General features: G+C 51.5%; 1 protein-coding gene across 1 annotated transcript in view; it reads right to left on the bottom strand.

Moving 5' to 3' along the window:
• Nucleotides 1-18,661, bottom strand: part of tmem67 (transmembrane protein 67) — a 173,290-nt gene that overhangs the window by 39,123 nt on the left and 115,506 nt on the right. The gene's annotated exons all lie outside the window — the stretch shown is intronic.

Below are 18,661 nucleotides of genomic sequence, written 5' to 3'. Positions count from 1 at the left end.
CTTCTGCTTTCCGCAGGGATTGCTCCCTACATAACTTCCTTGTCCATTCGTTCCTCCCCATTGATCTCCCTCCTAGCACTTATCCTTGCAAGTGGAACAAGTGCTACACCTGCCCCTACACCTCCTCCCTCACTACTGTTCAGGGCCTTAAATAGTCCTTCCAAGTGAGGCAACACTTCACTTGTGAGTCTGTTGGGTCTATGTATTATGTTTGGTGCTCCCGGTGTGGCTTCCTGTATATCGGTGAGACCCGACGTAGATTGGGAGACCGCTTCGCCAAGCACCTACCTCCATCCGCCAGAACAAGCGGGATCTCCCAGTGTCCATCCATTTTCATTCCCCTTCCCATTCTGATATGTCCATCCATGGCCTCCTCCACTGTTGTGATGAGGCCACACTTAGGTTGGAAGAATGGCACCTTATATTCTGTTTGGATAGCCTCCAACCTGATGGCATGAACATTGATTTCTCAAACTTTTGGAAATGCCCACCACTACCCCCCATTCACCATTTCCCATCCCCTTTTCTCTCTCTCATCTTATCTCCTTGCCTACCCATTGACCCCCCCCCCACCTCTGGTGCTGCTCCCCCCTTTTCTTTCTTCCATGACCTTCTGTCTCTTTCACCAATCAACTTCCCAGCTCTTTACTTCATCCTTCCCTCTCCAGGTTTCACCAATCACCTTGTGTTTCTCTCTCCCCTCCCCTCACCTTTTAAACCTACTCCTCAGCTTTTTTTCTCCAGTCCTGCCAAAGGGTTTCAGCCTGAAACATCAACTGTACTCTTTTCCTAGATGCTGCCTGGCCTGCTGAGTTTCTCCAGCATTTTGTATGTGTTACCTGAGTACTATTAATAGGATATGGAATTGTGAAAAGTATTGGCCTGGATTTTGCCATCAATGGTGAAACTAAGGAACTCTTCGTTAACCTGTTCAGAAGAGGAAATGATCATTGAGGCATGGGCTTCTCCTTTCTCAATGCTGCTAGGCACTAATTAAATTAAATCTCTGGCAGCCAATCTTTGGAATGTGGGAGAAAGCAGAGTATCTGGTAAAATGCACATGATTATAGGAATCATGTGTAACAGAAGACAAAGAGTGGTTGTAGACGTGTCATATTCTGCATGGAGGTCGGTGTGCCTCAGGGATCTGTTCTGGGGCCCCTTCTCTTCGTGATTTTTATAAGTGACCTGGATGAGAAATTGGAGGGATGGATTAGTAAATTTGCTGATGACACAAAAGTTGGGGGTGTTGTGGATAGTGTGGAGGGCTGTCAGAGGTTACAGTGGGACATTGACAGGATGCAAAACTGGGCTGAGAAGTGGCAGATGGAGTTCAACCCAGGTAAGTGTGAGGTGGTTCATTTTGGTAGGTCAAATATGATGGCAGAATATAGTATTAATGGTAAGACTCTTGGCAGTGTGGAGGATCAGAGGGATCTTGGGGTCCGAGTCCATAGGACACTCAAAGCTGCTGTGCAGTTTGACTCTGTGGTTAAGAAGGCATAAGGTGCATTGTCCCTCATCAACCATGGGATTGAATTTAAGAGCCGAAAGGTAATGTTACAGCTATATAGGACCCTGGTCAGACCCCACATGGAGTACTGTGCTCAGATCTGGTCACCTCACTACAGGATGTGGAAACTATAGAAAGGGTGCAGAGGAGATTTACAAGGATGTTGCCTGGATTGGGGAGCATGCCTTATGAGAATAGGTTGAGGGAACTTGGCCTTTTCTCCTTGCAGTGACGTAGGATGAGAGGTGACCTGATAGAGGTGTATAAGATGATGAGAGGCATTGATTGAGTGGATAGTCAGAGGCTTTTTCCCAGGGCTGAAATGGCTAGCATGAGAGGGCAGTTTTAAGGTGCTTGGAAGTAGGTACAGAGGAGATGTCAGGGGTAAATTTTTTACGCAGAGAGTGGTGAGTGCGTGGAATGGGCTGCCGGCGATGGTGGTGGAGATGGATACAATAGGGTCTTTTAAGAGACTCCTGGATAGGTACATGGAGCTTAGAAAAATAGAGGGTTATGGGTAACCCTAGGTAATTTCCAAAGTAAGTACATGTTCAGCACAGCATTGTGGGCCAAAGGGCCTGTATTTTGCTGTAAGGTTTCTATGTTTCTATGTTTCCACATGGTCAGCAGTAAAGATCATGGTTAAACACAGGTTATTGGAGCTACACACATTAAAGTTGCTGGTGAACGCAGCAGGCCAGGCAGCATCTCTAGGAAGCGGTACAGTCGACGTTTTGGGCTTTTACTAGCTCTTCCTTCAGTTAGTCCTGACGAAGGGTCCCGGCCTGAAACGTCGACTGTACCTCTTCCTAGAGATGCTGCCTGGCCTGCTGCCTTCACCAGCAACTTTGATGTGTGTTGTTTGAACTTCCAGCATCTGCAGAATTCCTCGTGTTTACAGGTTATTGGAGCTTATTTGGAGAGCTTTTACTTCTTGAAATATTTAACATTGGGTTTTATTGTACATACAAATAAAATAAGTGATTTAGAAATGAAACATTTAACCTTATGACTTGGAGTGCTACTAAACATTTCTACACATCTCATGCCAAAATGATGTTTTCAGTGTACTTCTCTGTAAGGATAATCTCAGATATCAAACTGATATTCAATCATTATGCAGAAGATTACTGAACAGTGGCTAATGGAGCAATTCCTTAAAAATTAAACAAATTTGTGATTTATTCTTTAAATTACATGACTACTGAAATTATGAGAACATTTCTAATTTACATGACCACTCATCATAATCCAATCCATCTACCTTCACATTTATTTGTTTTTGTACTTTTCTGAATTCTTTCAAAAGTTAAAGACCTTTATTTAAATACTGAAGCAACTAGAATTGTGTACAAAATATTCTGAGTAGGTTCATGCAAATGATATATATTGGTGAATTATTATTTTGACTCAATAGCAAGTTTTGTAAATACCCTCAGTGGCCACTTTATTACATACTCTAATGTGTTATGCAGATATCTAACCAGCCAATCATGCGGCAGAAACTTAATGCGTAAAAGCATGCAGACATCATCAAAAGGTTCGGTTGTTGTTCAGAGAAAAAGCGATCTAAGTGGTTTTGATCCTGGAATAATTATTGGTGCCAGATGTGGTGGTTTGAGTTTCTCAGAATGTCAGTCAGGATCAGGCCAGCGTACAATGCTTCCTCGCTTGACATCTTCCAGATTGCCTACAAAAATGTCTATTTTACTTCTTTTACACCTGTTTTTCATCTTAATTGTGTTTCTGGGACTGGTAGAGCCTGTGATTTACAGTTAGGAGATCGAACAGTTGATCCAGCACTTTGCTGTCTCAGAGAAGATTCTGGGAAGCGAGTCCATACTCAGACAGCGTCGATGTGAACAAACTTCGAGATGGCGCTGATTAAAGTGTACATTAATCGCCAATTAAAATATTGAGGAAGACTGAAACATTGAGACGAATGCAGAAGGTGAGCAAGAGTTCAATGCTAACTGCCTTCCTTTTGATCGCTGCCAAGGAGACTGTGAGCAGCCTATTGCTGTGTGGCTCAATATGGCAAGTGGGTAGGCCTTTCTGCATTTGTGTAGTGTCCTTCTCTTTTGATAATGAAGGAAGATGATATCGTGGTTCTGCGTTTATGGATTGGACTATTGTGTTTATAGACTGCGGATCTTTATCAGACTTATGGCTGTTTTTATTGTGTTTTTTCGCCTGTACCTTTCCATTTTGTTGTGCAAGGTGAGGGGTTTTAGGGTTGATATTCTCACTTCATTCTGTTCGTTTTTTTGTGTGGGGAGGGGGGATTGGGGGTCAATGATCTTGGTCTGTTTTGTGCGGGGGGGAGGGTGGGTTTGATTCTCTGTGAACAACTGTCACGTTTCTTCAGGAGAAGAAGAATCTCAGAGATATATATGGATACATACTGTAATAATAAACGAACCTTTAAACCTTTGATCTACTGGGATTTTCACGCTCGAGTCACTAGCATTAACAGAGAATGGTGCAATAATCAAACAAACATCAAGTGCGTGGTAGTTCTGTGCACGAATAGGTCTTGTTAATGAGAGAGGTCAGAGGAGAATGGCTACACTGGTTCAGGCTGACAGGAAGGCAACAGGTGGTTATTTGAGTTACTGTTACAACATATGTGCAGAAGGGCAACTCTGAATGCACAACACATTGAACCTCGAAGAACCCAGCAGAAGACCATGACCATACACTCAGTGGCCACTTAATTAGTTCCAGGAGGTACGTAACTGAGTGTATACATCTGTACCTGATGCCAGTCACAATAAAAACCAAACAAATATGAAACTGATTTCCTATGTACAATCCTTAAGTACTTGTCTTCCATCTAAGTTTGCTCCTCTTGCTCGTAGTTCTCACCCAGTTGTTCCAGTACTTTTGGTTAAAGCCAGCTGCTGACCTGCAGTGGAAGAGGCTTCGCGTGGTTTAAAACATGTCCATCCAAGTATTTCTAGCTTTTTTTGCACCCTTTTTACATAAACAGCAGCAATCTGGACTGATTGGCTGACATGTAGTGACTAAGTACTGGTGGAGGTGAGGGCAAGAATGGCAGAACAGGAAACTTATGCTCCATGGAGCCACTGTTTCTTTCCCAGTGCAGTGTCTTAAGAATCCTTGCAATCTGTTTGAATACAGGTTATCATTGTGGATATCCATCTGTCTTCAGACTCTGAGTGATTATCAGATGATATATCTGTGTTCTACCAGACCTGCCAATCATTGTGGATATCCATCTGTCTTTTTTTATACCTACCAACTCCTCTCCAGGAGCACGTATATGATACCTGCTCTTCAAGGATTTTATATCGTCTAAATTTACCTGCCATGACTGTATGTCCATCCTGCCCCACAATATTTGTTCACTGCAATACTTATTTGGAGGAAATCCCCACACACCTTGGATTGGAAGTTTGATAACAACTATGACAATTCAGAGACAAAGAAGGTGGCAATATGTTAGTGGTGAGATAGAGGTGGACACTGATAATGACACTATATTTTCAGATGATGATGCGGAGCTGCAGCATGTAGATAAATATTAGGAAGGGGCAAATGAGGGACACTATGGGCAACATTGCATGATTCAGGAAGAGAAGCAGTTGCCGGTGATTCTTCAGCAAAAGCTGAACATATCGGAATGAAATTGGGTTAGGGCAATCTCACAGAGTTGGAGGATGGAGAAAGATGCTAGAAAGAGATGACGTGCTCATATCAAGTATGGCTGAGAAGTTAAGCAAGGGAAAGCTAATCATGGCCAGAGATACAGAGGATGCTATATGAGATTTTATTAAGTAAAGCATTCAATGACAGAACTGTATTCCACCACAGTCTGCAAACTTATGGTCCAGCTTCTCCATCACTTTAGCATTATTAGATAATCAACAGCCAGTCCTGGCTCAATAAGGAGTTGAGAAGATTAATAGGTAACAACTCAGTGAATGAAGTTACTGTATTTCTGAGAAACAGTATAAGCATTACTCTATAGAAGCAAGTAATCTCATAACCAAAGCTCTGTAGCTCACCAGTTTTGCTGTATTCATTCATGAATGAGAGTGAACAACTAAACAACTAACAGGAAGGGAAGGCTCTATAGACAATCCAATCTTCAATGTTTATAGATGGTATGGGAAAAAAAACTCATGACTGAATCCTCTTTATCCAGAAATCATGAGAAGATGATCCACCCTTGTTTTCTTTTGAGGTTATCAGAGACCAACCTTCACTCATTTTAAGTCTTTTGATATCAGGAAACGGCTGAATGCAATTGATAAAGACAATGAACCATTGCGCATTTCAAGCTCTGCTGCTAAGCAAGTACTCAGTACTAGTTGTATCATTAACCAAGTGCAACAACTCACCAAAGTGGAAAATTGTTTTTTGTTGATATGAAGGAAATCAAATTTCATCTAGATTCCAGACAAGAGAAAATCTGCAGATGCTGGAAATCCAAGTAACACACACAAAATGCTAGAGAAACTCAGCAGGCCAGGCAGCATCTATGGAAAAGAGTACAGTCAGCATTTTGGGCTGAGACCCTTCAGCAGGACTGGAGAAAAAGGGATGAGGAGTCAGAGTATAGGAGTCATTTAGATTTTTGCTCAAGGAATCGATTCACACTCAAGTACAAAGTGACGGAAAATCAAGCCATAAGGTCAAAAGCCAAATATGAGTTTATTGTCCTATGCACAAGAATCATCTGCACAGATGCAATGAAAAACTTGCAGCAACATCACAGGAAAGCACACCAGTGCCCCTACTTCCTCAGGAGTCTGCGGAGATTTGGCATGTCATCAAAAACCTTAACAAACATCTAGAGATATGTGGTGGAAAGTGTACTGACTGGCTACATTATGGCCTGGATTTGGAACACCAATGCACCTGAGCATAAAATCCTACAAAATATACTGGATTCAGCCCAGTACGTCACGGGTAAAACCTTCGCAACTATTGATCACATCTACATGAAACACTGCTGTAGAAAAACAGCATGCATTATCAAAGATCCTCACCCCCATGCTCTTTTCTCAATGCTGCCATAATGATCTTGAACAAAGGGGGATAACTACACTTATTTAAGGACACTTTTATCTTGTTATTTCATGCTCGTTATTTATTGCTATTTATTTATATCTGCATTTGCAGTTGGTTATCCATTGATCCCGTTTACAGTTACTGTTCTATAGATTTGCTAAGTATGCCTGCAGAAAAAGAACCTCAGGGTTGTACGTGGTGTACTCTGATAGTAAATTTTACTTTGAATTTTGAACATAGCATCACACACACACACAACATTCACAAAGAAAACATAAATAAAGATAAGATGTATGCAATTTTGATGAGAAAGAACACAATTAGGGAAAAGAAAAACAAAGTCCATTGTAGAACAAAGTGTTTAATGTAGTCATAGATTTGCTATTCTGAGGTAGCAATTAGGGTTGTGTAGTTTGGTTCAAGAACCAAATGGTTGAAAGGAGGTAACTATTCTTGATTCTGGTGTTGTGGGTATTTCAGCTTTTGTACCTCTTGCTTGATGGTAGCTGTGAGAATTTGGCATGGTCAGGATAATGGAGAATTTAGACAATAGATGTTGCCTTCTTGAAGCAACGCATCACATAGATACTACCAATGGTGGGGAGAGATATGCCCATGATGCATTAAACTGAATACATTGCTCTCTACAGCTTCGTGTTCCTATGCATTCATATTACTGTTCCAGACCAAGATGCAACCAGTCAGGGTAATTTCAACAGTATATATGTAGAAGTTTGATAGAGCATTTGGTGGCATACCAAATGTCCTTAATTTTCTAAGAAATTAAAGATGCTGACATATAACCATACAACAATCACAGCACAGAAACAGGCCATCTCAGCCTGCCTAGTCCGTGCCGAACGCTTACTCTCACCTAGTCCCACCGACCTGCACTCAGCCCATAACCCTCCATTCCTTTCCCGTCCATATAGCTGTCCAATGTAACTTTAAATGCCTTCTTTGTGAGTGACCTGAGTTCCTCCAGCACTTTGTGTGTGTTGCTATGCCTTCCTTGTGACTGCATCTATGTCCTGGGCCCAGGGCAAGTCATCAGAAATGTTAACATCTAGGAATTTAAAGCTACTGACCCTCCCCACTGTTGATCCACAATGTAGACTGGTGTATGTTCACCTTTCTTAAGTCATCAAATTGATTCCTTAGCATTACTGACATAGAGTTCTTTCGGCCTAACTCAACCAAGCGTCCCATCATGATTCTGCACACTGACTCATCGCCGCCTGTGATTTTTCCAACAACACTGGTGTCATCAGCGAATTTGTATGGAACATTGAAGCTGTACTTAGCCACACAGTTGTGTACATAGGGAACAGAGCAGGGTCTATGCACCTGTGTTGATAGAACATGAGGAGGAGATGTTGTTACTGATCATTACTGATTGAAGTCTGCTGATGAGGAGGTCAAGGATCCAAATGCAGAAGGTAAAGAGGGCCATGTCTTGAGCTTGATGATAAGTTTACATGGAATGACTGACATGCAGTCATACAGTCCAACTCCCAACTCATCCATGCCAGCTGTGTTGACCACCAAGTTAGTCCCATCTACCTGCATTTGGTCCATAGACCTCTAATCTTCACCTTTCCATGTAGTTAGTTAGATAAATGCTGCTAATATGTCAGATCAACCACAGTTTCTGGCAGCTCATTCCAAATATGCACCACCCATTGCATGAAGAGACTGCCCCTAATCTTCCATTTAAGTCTCTTGTCTCTGATCTTAAACGTATTACCTATTATTTTTAAACAGAAGAGATTCTGCAGATGCTGGAAATCCAGAGCAACACACTCAAAATGCTGGAGGAACTTAGCAGGTCAGGTAGTATCTATGGAAATGAATAAGCAGTCAATGTTTTGAGCCAAGACCATTCATCAGGACTGGAAAGGAAGGGGAAAGATGCCAAAAGAAGAAAGTTGGGGGGGGAGGGGAAGGAGCACAAGCTAGATAGTGATAAAAGAAGCCAGGTGGGTGGGGGAGGGGGATGAAGAAAGAAGCTGAGAGATGATAGGTGGAAAAGGCAAAAGGCTGGAAAGAAGCAATCTAATAGGAGAGGAGAGTAGACCATGGGAGAAAGAGAAGGAGCAGGGGCACCGGGGGAGGTGATAGGCAAGTGAAGAGAAGAGGTAGACGTAAGAGAGGGGGCAGAGTGGGAAACTGAAAAAAACAGAAGGGTGAGGGGAAGAAAATTACTGGAAGTTGGAAACATTGATGTTCATGCCACTAGGTTGAAATGTAAGATGTCGCTCCTTCAACCTGAGAATGGTTTCATCTGGCAGAAGAGGAGGCCATGGACCGACATGTCAGAATGGAAATGAGGATTGGAATTAAAATGGATGGCCACTGGGAAATCCTACTTTTTGCCAATGGAGTGAAGGCGCTTGACAATGCAGTCCCCAGTCTACATTGGGCCTCTCTAATGTAGAGGAGGCAACATTGGAGCACTGGATACAGATATTAATACAGGTATTATAAACCATGCTTTGTACATTTATCTTTAAACCATATATATAAATTATAAACAACAAGGTCAGAGCACCAACACCTGTGACTCACCACTAGACACAAGCCTAGAGTTTGTCAAATAACCCTCCACAATCACCCTCTGCTTCTTACGACTAAGCTAATTATGAATCCAACCCACTATCCCTCCCTGCCGTGAGGGACCTTGTCAAAGGCCTTGCTGAAGTTCATACAGACAACATTCTTTATCCTAGCCTCATCTAAGAACTGCAAGAGAATTGTTAGAAATGACTTCCCACACACAAAGACTTGTTGATTGTCCCAAATCAGACCCTATCTCTCGAAATAGTGGTAGAACTGCTTTCTCAGAATGCCCTCCAGCAATTCAAGTTTAATTATCTTTCAACCATACATGAACATCAACAAACAAACAGGCATTCGTCCAGGGCCAAGGTGCAAAACACATTACCAACAGCACACAGCACATAACACATAAACACAAAATAATCTGCAGATGCTGGGGTCAAAGCAACACTCACACACACACTGGAGGAAATCAGCAGGTTGGACAGCATCCTTGGAAAAGATCGGCCGACGTTTCCGGCCGGAACCCTTCGTCAGGACGCATAACACATAATACAAATAACACATATTTTTATGCTTTCAGTAAAACATCCAGTAATAAAGAAAAAATAATAATATCGCCCAAGTTCCTGATCAGACCGACATGGCACAGTAAGTTGTCCTGGTCCACCTTGTTCTTTTGCTGAGCAAACACCAGAGGACAACACTGAGCAAATACAGGAGAGCAGCACTGATGGAAGAGGCCAGCCCCATCCACAGAGGCCTCTCACATACTCTCTCAGTGTTTCCACCCTGGACAACTGCAACAGGCGACCCCATGGCCTAGGCCTAATTCTCATCACTACTGAAGCAAAGCAGCTTCTCCACTATTGGTCTCGCCAATGAACCAGTGAACCAGATTTACAGTATTCTACATTACCAGTGTCAAACAGGATCTTGCAATCACAATAAAAATGTCCAAGGGAACCACTCACCTGGATACACAAGTCCAGGTGACAACACAACAATGGTATGCAATAAGTCCAGCTCCAATGCTATTGAGTGACTTGCTGATAGGAGAGTACTGCACTACGTGTGTCATGGTCTGGTCCGTGAAGTCCGTATTCTGGTTCACGGTCCGGTCCATCAACCCTTGCTCCAGGTTTTCCTGTCTACCCTGTTTCTGTTCTTGTTGAGCTCTAATTGAGGCAGCTGATGCTTGTTGGGGCTGGCTGCATAAATACCTTCAGGGCGTGGCTGCTGGATTGTTTTTGTCCTTACTTCTTGTATCCCTTCCTCTGCCTTCTGTTTCCTAGCCTGAAGCCCTGCCTTGTGTCTTGCTGGTAACACTCGCCTCGTCTTGCCTGCAGACTTGTCCTGGAGCCACCCTGTACCTAGCTCCCTTCCTGTCCCTTGCCTCCACCCAGGTAAGTCAGGCCATCTTGCCATTACCTACGGTTGGTTCTGTCCCTTCCTGTCCCTTGCCTCCGTCGGGTAAGCCAGGCCATCTTGCCTTTAATTGTGGTTAGTTCTGTCCCTTCTGGTCCTTTGCCTCCGATGAGAAAGCCAGGCCGCCTTGCCGTTACCTGCGGTTGGTTCTGTCCCTTCCTGTTAAATGCCTCCGTCGGGTGGTGATCCGCGCCCTGCCCAGGTGAACCGTGCCCTGCCCAGGAGGAGCCTGCCTAGCCTCAAGCCTGAAGACTCCAGCCTCCTGCCTAGCCTTAAGCCTCGTCTACAGCATCCTGCCTCCTGCCAAGACACACCGCAAGTCTCCAGCCTTCTGCCTCCTACCTAGTTTCAAGCCTGAAGACTCCAGCCTCCTGCCTCCTTCCTAGCCTCAAGCCTGAAGACTCCAGCCTCCTGCCTAGCCTCAAGCCTCGTCTCCAGCCTCCTGCCTCCTGCCAAGCCTCCCTTTAAGTCTCCAGCCCCCTGCATCCTGCCAAGCCTCGCCTCAAGTCTCCAGCCTCCTGCCTCCTGCCAAGCCTCACCTCAAGTTTCCAGCCTCCTTCCCCCTGCCAAGTCTCGCCTCAAGTCTCCAGCCACCTGCCAAGCCTCGTCTCGTCTCCAGCCTCCTGCTTCCTGCCAAGACTCGCCTCATCTCCAGCCTCCTGCCTCCTGCCAAGCCTCGCCTCAAATCTCCAGCCTCCTGCCTCCTGCCAAACCTCACCTCAAGTCTCCAGCCTCCTGCCAAGCCTCGCCTCAAATCTCCAGCCTCCTGCCAAGCCTCGCCTTTAGCCTCCTACCTCCTGCCAAGACTCGCCTCTAGTCTCCTGCCTCCTGCCAAGCCTCGCTTCAAGCCTCTAGCCTCCTGCCACACCCCACATCAAGACTCCAGCCTCGTGCCTCCTGCCAAGCCTCGTCTCAAGTCTCCAGCCTCCTGCTTCCAGCCAAGCCTCGCCTCGTCTCCAGCCTCCTGCCAAGCCTCGCCTCAAGTCTCCAGCCTCCTGCCAAGCTTCACCTTGTCTCCAGACCCCTGCCTCCTGCCAAGCCTCGACTCAAGTCTCCAGCCACCTGCCTCCTGCCAAACCTCGCCTCGTCTCCAGCCTCCTGCCAAGCCTCGGCTCAAGTCTCTAGCCTCCTGCCTCCTGCCAAGCCTCGCCCCGTCTCTAGCTTCCAGCCTCCAGCCAAGCCTCACCTCGTCTCCAGCCTCCTGCCTCCTTCCTAGCCTCAAGCCTGAAGACTCCAGCCTCCTGCCTAGCCTCAAGCCTGAAGTCTCCAACCTCCTGCCTCCTGCCAAGCCTCGCCTCGTCTCCAGCCTCCGGCCAATTCTCGCCTCGTCTCCAGCCTCCTGCCTCCTGCCAAGCCTCGACTCAAGTCTCCAGCCTCCTGCCAAGCCTCGCCTCAAGTCTCCAGCCTCCTGCCAAGCCTCAAGCCTGGACTCCAGCCTCCTGTCTAGCCTCAAGCCTGAAGTCTCCAACCTCCTGCCTCCTGCCAAGCCTCACCTCGTCTCCAGCCTCCTGCCAATTCTCGCCTCGTCTCCAGCCTCCTGCCTCCTGCCAAGCCTCGACTCAAGTCTCCAGCCACCTGCCAAGCCTTGCCTCAAGTCTCCAGACTCCTGCCTCATGCCAAGCCTCTCCTCAAGTCCCTACATTCCTGCCTCCTGCCAAGCCTCGCCTCAAGTCTCCAGCCTCCTGCCTCCTGCTAAGCCTTGCCTCATCTCCAGCCTCCTGCCAAGCCTCGTCTCAAGTCTCCAGCCTCCTGCCTCCAGCCAAGCCTCGCCTCGTCTCCAGCCTCCTGCTTCCTGCCAAGCCTCACCTCAAGTCCCTAGCCTCCTGCCTCCTGCCAAGCCTCGCCTCAAGTCTCCAGCCTCCTGCCTCCTGCCAAGGCTCGCCTCATCTCCAGCCTCCTGCCTCCTGCCAAGCCTCGCCTCATCTCCAGCCTCCTGCCTCCTGCCAAGCCTCGCCTCAAATCTCCAGCCTCCTGCCTCCTGCCAAGCCTCACCTCAAGTCTCTAGCCTCCTGCCAAGCCTCGCCTCGTCTCCAGCCTCCTGCCTCCAGCCAAGCCTCGCCTCAAGTCTCTAGCCTCCTGCCAAGCCTCGCCTCGTCTCCAGCCTCCTGCCAAGCCTCACCTCAAATCTCCAGCTTCCTACCAAGCCTCGCCTCGTCTCTAGCCTCCTACCTCCTGCCAAGACTCACCTCTAGTCTCCTGCCTCCTGCCAAGCCTCGCCTCAAGCCTCTAGCCTCCTGCCACACCTCGCATCAAGTCTCCAGCCTCCTGCCTCCTGCCAAGCCTCATCTCAAGTCTCCTGCCTCCTGCCAAGCCTCGCCTCAAGCCTCTAGCCTCCTGCCACACCTCGCATCAAGTCTCCAGCCTCCTGCCTCCTGCCAAGCCTCATCTCAAGTCTCCAGCCTCCTGCCTAGCCTTGCCTCAAGTCTCCAGCCTCCTGCCAAGCTTCACCTTGTCTCCAGACTCCTGCCTCCTGCCAAGCCTCGACTCAAGTCTCCAGCCACCTGCCTCCTGCCAAACCTTGCCTCGTCTCCAGCCTCCTCCCAAGCCTCGACTCAAGTCTCCAGCCTCCTGCCTCCTGCCAAGACTCGCCTCTAGTCTCCTGCCTCCTGCCAAGCCTCACCTCAAGCCTCTAGCCTCCTGCCACACCCCGCATCAAGTCTCCAGCCTCCTGCCTCCTGCCAAGCCTCGTCTCAAGTCTCCAGCCTCCTGCCTAGCCTCGCCTCAAGACTCCGGCTCCTGCCAAGCTTCACCTCATCTCCAGACTCCTGCCTCCTGCCAAGCCTCGACTCAAGGCTCCAGCCACCTGCCTCCTGTCAAACCTCGCCTCGTCTCCAGCCTCCAGCCTCCAGCCAAGCCTCGCCTCAAGTCTCCAGCCTCCTGCCTCCTTCCTAGCCTCAAGCCTGAAGACTCCAGCCTCCTGCCTAGCCTCAAGCCTGAAGTCTCCAACCTCCTGCCTCCTGCCAAGCCTCGCCTCGTCTCCAGCCTCCTGCCAATTCTCGCCTCGTCTCCAGCCTCCTGACAAGCCTCGACTCAAGTCTCCAGCCTCCTGCCAAGCCTCGCCTCGTCTCCAGCCTCCTGCCTCCTGCCAAGCCTCAAGCCTGGACTCCAGCCTCCTGCCTAGCCTCAAGCCTGAAGTCTCCAACCTCCTGCCTCCTGCCAAGCCTCGCCTCGTCTCCAGCCTCCGGCCTCCTGCCAAGCCTCGACTCAAGTCTCCAGCCTCCTGCCAAGCCTCGACTCAAGTCTCCAGCCACCTGCCAAGCCTCGCCTCAAGTCTCCAGCCGCCTGCTTCCTGCCAAGCCTCGCCTCAAGTCCCTAGACTCCTGCCTCCTGCCAAGCCTCACCTCAAGTCTCCAGCCTCCTGCCTCCTGCCAAGCCTCGCCTCATCTCCAGCCTCCTGCCAAGCCTCGCCTCAAATCTCCAGCCTCCTGCCAAGCCTCGCCTCGTCTCCAGCCTCCTGCCTCCTGCCAAGCCTCATCTCGTCTCCAGCCTCCTGCCTCCTGCCAAGCCTCGCCTCAAGTCTCCAGCCTCCTGCCTCCTGCCAAGGCTCGCCTCATCTCCAGCCCCCTGCCTCCTGCCAAGCCTCGCCTTAAGTCTCCAGCCTCCTGCCTCCTGCCAAGCCTCGCCTCATCTCCAGCCTCCTGCCAAGCCTCGCCTCAAATCTCCAGCCTCCTGCCTCTAGCCAAGCCTCGCCTCAAGTCTCTAGCCTCCTGCCAAGCCTCGCCTCGTCTCCAGCCTCCTGCCTCCTGCCAAGCCTCGCCTCGTCTCCAGCCTCCTGCCAAGCCTCGCCTCAAATCTCCAGCCTCCTGCCAAGCTTCGCCTCGTCTCTAGCCTCCTACCTCCTGCCAAGAGTCGCCTCAAGCCTCTAGCCTCCTGCCAAGCCTCGCCTCAAGTCTCTAGCCTCCTACCTCCTGCCAAGCCTCGTCTCAAGTCTCCAGCCTCCTGCCTCCAGCCAAGCCTCGCCTCGTCTCCAGCCTCCTGCCTCCTGCCAAGCCTCGCCTCAAGTCTCCAGCCTCCTGCCTCCTGCCAAGCCTTGTCTCGTCTCCAGACCCCTGCCTCCTGCCAAGCCTCGTCTCAAGTCTCCAGCCTCCTGCCTCCAGCCAAGCCTCGCCTCGTCTCCAGCCTCCTGCCTCCTGTCAAGCCTCACCTCGTCTCCAGCCTCCTGCCTCCTGCCAAGCCTCGCCTCGTCTCCAGACCCCTTCCTCCTGTCAAGCCTCGACTCAAGTCTCCTACCCCCTGCCAAGACTCGCCTTATCTCCAGCCTTCTGCCTCCTGTCAAGTCTTGCCTCAAGTCTCTAGCCTCCTGCCTCCTGCCAAGCCTCGCCTCAAGTCTCTAGCCTCCAGCCAAGCCTCACATCAAGTCTCCAGCCTCCTGCCAAGCCTCGTATCGTCTCCAGCCTCCTGCTTCCAGCCAAGCTTCGACTCAAGTCTTTAGCCTCCTGCCTCCTGCCAAGCCTCGCCTCAAGTCTCCAGCCTCCTGCCTCTTGCCAAGCCTCAAGCCTGAAGTCTCCAGCCTCCTGCTTCCTGCCAAACCTCACTTCATCTCCAGCCCCCTGCTACCTGCCAAGCCTCGACCCAAGTCTCCAGTCACCTGCCAAGCCTCGCCTCAAGTCTCCAGCCTCCAGCCTCCTGCCTAGCCTCAAGCCTGAAGACTCCTGCTTCCTGCCAAGCCTCAAGCCTGAAGTCTCCAGCCTCCTGCCTCCTGCCAAGCCCCGCCTCATCTTCAGCCCCCTGCCTCCTGCCAAGCCTCGACTCAAGTCTCCAGCCACCTGCCAAGCCTCGACTCAAGTCTCCAGCCTCCTGCCAAGCCTTGCCTCAAGTCTCTAGCCTCTTGTCTAGCCTTAAGCCTCGTCTGCAGCCTCCTGCTTCTTGCCAAGCCTCACCTCGTCTCCAGCCTCCTGCCTCCTGCCTAGCCTCAAGCCTGAAGACTCCAGCCTCCTGCCTAGCCTCAAGCCTGAAGACTCCAGCCTCCAGCCTCCTGCCTAGCCTTAAGCCTCGTCTACAGCATCCTGCCTCCTGCCAAGACACACCGCAAGTCTCCAGCCTTCTGCCTCCTACCTAGCCTCAAGCCTGAAGACTCCAGCCTCCTGCCTAGCCTCAAGCCTGGTCTCCAACCTCCTGCCTCCTGCCAAGCCTCGCTTTAAGTCTCCAGCCTCCTGTCTCCTGCCAAGCCTCGCCGCAAGTCTCTAGCCTCCTGCCAAGCCTCGCCTCGTCTCCAGCCTCCTGCCTCCTGCCAAGCCTCGCCTCAAATCTCCAGCCTCCTGCCAAGCCTCGCCTCGTCTCTAGCCTCCTACCTCCTGCCAAGAGTCGCCTCAAGCCTCTAGCCTCCTGCCAAGCCTCGCCTCAAGTCTCTAGCCTCCTACCTCCTGCCAAGCCTCGTCTCAAGTCTCCAGCCTCCTGCCTCCAGCCAAGCCTTGCCTCGTCTCCAGACCCCTGCATCCTGCCACGCCTCGTCTCGTCTCCAGACCCCTGCCTCCTGCCAAGCCTCGTCTCAAGTCTCCAGCCTCCTGCCTCCAGCCAAGCCTCGCCTCAAGTCTCCAGCCTCCTGCCAAGCCTCGCCTCAAGTCTCCAGACTCCTGCCTCCTGCCAAGCCTCGCCTCGTCTCCAGACCCCTTCCTCCTGTCAAGCCTTGACTCAAGTCTCCTACCTCCTGCCAAGACTCGCCTCAAGTCTCCAGCCTCCTGCCTCTTGCCAAGCCTCAAGCCTCAAGTCTCCAGCCTCCTGCCTCCTGCCAAGCCTCGTCTCGTCTCCAGACCCCTGCCTCCTGCCAAGCCTCGTCTCAAGTCTCCAGCCTCCTGCCAAGCCTCGCCTCGTCTCCAGCCTCCTGCCTCCTGCCAAGCCTCGCCTCAAATCTCCAGCCTCCTGCCTCTAGCCAAGCCTCGCCTCAAGTCTCTAGCCTCCTGCCAAGCCTCGCCTCGTCTCCAGCCTCCTGCCTCCTGCCAAGCCTCGCCTCGTCTCCAGCCTCCTGCCAAGCCTCGCCTCAAACCTCCAGCCTCCTGCCAAGCCTCGCCTCGTCTCTAGCCTCCTACCTCCTGCCAAGAGTCGCCTCAAGCCTCTAGCCTCCTGCCAAGCCTCGCCTCAAGTCTCTAGCCTCCTACCTCCTGCCAAGCCTCGTCTCTAGTCTCCAGCCTCCTGCCTCCAGCCAAGCCTCGCCTCGTCTCCAGCCTCCTGCCTCCTGCTAAGCCTCACCTCAAGTCTCCAGCCTCCTGCCTCCTGCCAAGCCTCGTCTCGTCTCCAGACCCCTGCCTCCTGCCAAGCCTCGTCTCAAGTCTCCAGCCTCCTGCCTCCAGCCAAGCCTCGCCTCGTCTCCAGCCTCCTGCCTCCTGTCAAGCCTCACCTCGTCTCCAGCCTCCTGCCTCCTGCCAAGCCTCGCCTCGTCTCCAGACCCCTTCCTCCTGCCAAGCCTCGTCTCGTCTCCAGACCCCTGCCTCCTGCCAAGCCTCGTCTCAAGTCTCCAGCCTCCTGCCTCCAGCCAAGCCTCGCCTCGTCTCCAGCCTCCTGCCTCCTGTCAAGCCTCACCTCGTCTCCAGCCTCCTGCCTCCTGCCAAGCCTCGCCTCGTCTCCAGCCTCCTGCCAAGCCTCACCTCAAATCTCCAGCTTCCTGCCAAGCCTCGCCTCGTCTCTAGCCTCCTACCTCCTGCCAAGACTCACCTCTAGTCTCCTGCCTCCTGCCAAGCCTCGCCTCAAGCCTCTAGCCTCCTGCCACACCTCGCATCAAGTCTCCAGCCTCCTGCCTCCTGCCAAGCCTCATCTCAAGTCTCCAGCCTCCTGCCTAGCCTTGCCTCAAGTCTCCAGCCTCCTGCCAAGCTTCACCTTGTCTCCAGACTCCTGCCTCCTGCCAAGCCTCGACTCAAGTCTCCAGCCACCTGCCTCCTGCCAAACCTTGCCTCGTCTCCAGCCTCCTCCCAAGCCTCGACTCAAGTCTCTAGCCTCCTGCCTCCTGCCAAGACTCGCCTCTAGTCTCCTGCCTCCTGCCAAGCCTCACCTCAAGCCTCTAGCCTCCTGCCACACCCCGCATCAAGTCTCCAGCCTCCTGCCTCCTGCCAAGCCTCGTCTCAAGTCTCCAGCCTCCTGCCTAGCCTCGCCTCAAGTCTCCGGCTCCTGCCAAGCTTCACCTCATCTCCAGACTCCTGCCTCCTGCCAAGCCTCAACTCAACGCTCCAGCCACCTGCCTCCTGTCAAACCTCGCCTCGTCTCCAGCCTCCAGCCTCCAGCCAAGCCTCGCCTCAAGTCTCCAGCCTCCTGCCTCCTTCCTAGCCTCAAGCCTGAAGACTCCAGCCTCCTGCCTAGCCTCAAGCCTGAAGTCTCCAACCTCCTGCCTCCTGCCAAGCCTCGCCTCGTCTCCAGCCTCCTGCCAATTCTCGCCTCGTCTCCAGCCTCCTGACAAGCCTCGACTCAAGTCTCCAGCCTCCTGCCTCCTGCCAAGCCTCAAGCCTGGACTCCAGCCTCCTGCCTAGCCTCAAGCCTGAAGTCTCCAACCTCCTGCCTCCTGCCAAGCCTCGCCTCGTCTCCAGCCTCCGGCCTCCTGCCAAGCCTCGACTCAAGTCTCCAGCCTCCTGCCAAGCCTCGACTCAAGTCTCCAGCCACCTGCCAAGCCTCGCCTCAAGTCTCCAGCTGCCTGCTTCCTGCCAAGCCTCGCCTCAAGTCCCTAGACTCCTGCCTCCTGCCAAGCCTCACCTCAAGTCTCCAGCCTCCTGCCTCCTGCCAAGCCTCGCCTCATCTCCAGCCTCCTGCCAAGCCTCGCCTCGTCTCCAGCCTCCTGCCTCCTGCCAAGCCTCATCTCGTCTCCAGCCTCCTGCCTCCTGCCAAGCCTCGCCTCAAGTCTCCAGACTCCTGCCTCCTGCCAAGCCTCGCCTCAAGTCTCCAGACTCCTGCCAAGGCTCGCCTCATCTCCAGCCCCCTGCCTCCTGCCAAGCCTCGCCTTAAGTCTCCAGCCTCCTGCCTCCTGCCAAGCCTCGCCTCATCTCCAGCCTCCTGCCAAGCCTCGCCTCAAATCTCCAGCCTCCTGCCTCTAGCCAAGCCTCGCCTCAAGTCTCTAGCCTCCTGCCAAGCCTCGCCTCGTCTCCAGCCTCCTGCCAAGCCTCGCCTCAAATCTCCAGCCTCCTGCCAAGCTTCGCCTCGTCT

Source organism: Mobula birostris, chromosome 1 (assembly GCF_030028105.1).
Source record: "Mobula birostris isolate sMobBir1 chromosome 1, sMobBir1.hap1, whole genome shotgun sequence".
NCBI lineage: Eukaryota > Metazoa > Chordata > Chondrichthyes > Myliobatiformes > Myliobatidae > Mobula > Mobula birostris.
Note: the sequence above shows the minus strand (reverse complement) of the source record. Positions and strands in the feature narration are given on the sequence as shown.